We start from the raw sequence: 2298 nt of genomic DNA, 5'->3' as shown, positions 1-2298 counted from the left end.
CTTTGAAAACCTACAATTAAACATCCATTTTTTTCCTTGTAGCTTCAGAAACAGAACGCATTAGCAATATGTTACTTTGGCTTCGAGTGTTGTATCTATCGCCATTTCTCGATAAACATATCCACATATATATTATAGAGATATTATAGATATATTATGGGGGTTTAGGAAGACCCCATGAATATCTGGTTCAGCTTACCAGATCTTATCTACGTCTGGTCAAGTTTACCAGAATTTTTGATAACATTAACCAGAAAATTGTCAACTAGAAACTTCTGATACTTTTAACCAGAGTTTATAGTAAGGGCATATTTAAAATCTTATATGTTAAAATTTGGCTTATTTCAGATACAGGATGAACCCTAGTGAAAGTTTAAAAGTTGCATGTTGCCATTTTAAATGGCTAAAGGACCATTCCCGTTACCCAACAATTAAAATATGAACGTTTTTGTATGGAAAATACTGCCGTATGTGGTAACTTGAAAATAAAATTTTAAAAATGTTTTTGTTTTTCTCACAACTTCATACAAGATTTCCAACATTTTGAGGAATAGTGTACTTTAGCTTCCCGCAATGCTGTTAATTTCTTTCCTCACAGTTATGCAAATTCAGACCCGTGTCTTGCGCAATACTTCCACATAATCTAAAAAGTGTGAAGATTTTCGAAAAATGCAGTTTTTTGGTGGGAAAGTTCGATTTTTATTCAATGATCGAAATAAGAAAATTCGCCTTATTTCCAGCATCATGAGAAGTCTAACGTGATACGTAGAATGTTCTACAAAGTAGACCACGAAAAATGGCTCTTTTCCGAAAATTACAATGAAATTCAATTGTTTTCTTCTAAACTCTGTTATTATCTTTAACATTTCATGTTTTAAATAGCACATTTTTCTCATCCGTACGTTTTTTTCTGCACCAAATATTTTTGATCGGTAATCTTATAACACCAGCGATAATTAGCGAGCGTTCTGGTATTATTGCTCGCAAGAGCGTTGCGATGCATTTTACGATCAATTCATGGTGGCCTGATAATGTATTGTGTCAATTTTTTTAGTTTTTGTTGTCAGTCAGTAGCTACTGCCCGGGAAGTTAGAGGCTTATGTTTCAAGCTGTCATTAGCATATACTCGAAATATATCTTAATTTTACAATCGCGGCATTAACCAAGGGCATATATCATAATATACGATCGGGCCGCGGCAATAAAACGGCCCGGACACGCCAGGCCGCTATAAGCGATTGCCTAACCCCCTCGCGATATGCGAACTCGGCGTATAAGCCTTGATTTACGAGAAGGCTTACTTGATAATTATTTTCACTCTTAAATCCAGGGATTAAAGGCACACGTCAGACCGCCCTCTTCTCGAAAAAATGGAGCTAATGGCTCGCTCTAATCTGAGATCTTCTCGCGAGTTTATCCACACGTACATCGAGCGAAACGTTTAATCGAGACTAATGAAAATTAATTTTATCCTCAGGTCTGATAAACTTCTGCATTTCATAATCAAATGCACTTCGCATTCGTTCTTGCACATGCAATATGTACATGATTCTTTATCAAACCGGCGTAAGTATTATTAGTAAAATTATTCATCTGCGTCATTCCGTGCATTTTTCAAATCTCAGATTTATAATCCAGCCCCAGTGTCGATTAGCGAAATCCCCTTGACAAATATAGGTTATTGACAATGATTTTAAATGAGAAAGTGAAAGTATTTTTCTTATAACCTCGTGGAAAAATGTATGGCTGACTGGTATCAGGTCAGGCACAGGTCTGAGCATCTAGACTGCCTAGTCTGTAGGATTTTATTTGGTCGAGTTACGAGGGTAGTTCAATAAGTCCTTAGAATGAAGTATAAAAACAATTTTTTTGGGGTAAATTTTTTTTTATTTTTCAACATAATCTCCTTGGAGCTCTATACACTTGGTCAATCGCTTTTCAAGTTTTTTTAATCCTTCAGAAAAGTGCGTTTTCGGAAGTTCCTCAAAATAAGCACTTACAGAGGCAATGGCGTGTTCGTTGTCTGGAAATCTCTGTCCACCGAGCCATTTTTTCAAGTTTGGAAATAAGAGAAAGTCACTGGGGGCTAAAACTGGTGAATACGGTGGGTGTTCGACCAATTCGAATTTTAGTTCTTCAATTTTAGCCATTGAAACGAATAATGTGTGAACTCGGGCGTTGTCGTGATGAAAGAGAATTTTTTCTCGCCAAATGTGGTCGTTTTTTTTTTAATTTCTTCTTTCAGCTGCTCTAATAATGATGCATAATATTCACCAGTGATTGTTTTACCCTTTTCCA

Source organism: Belonocnema kinseyi, chromosome 8 (assembly GCF_010883055.1).
Source record: "Belonocnema kinseyi isolate 2016_QV_RU_SX_M_011 chromosome 8, B_treatae_v1, whole genome shotgun sequence".
NCBI lineage: Eukaryota > Metazoa > Arthropoda > Insecta > Hymenoptera > Cynipidae > Belonocnema > Belonocnema kinseyi.
The sequence above is the reverse complement of the archived record's forward strand: the minus strand, read 5'-3'. Positions refer to the sequence as shown.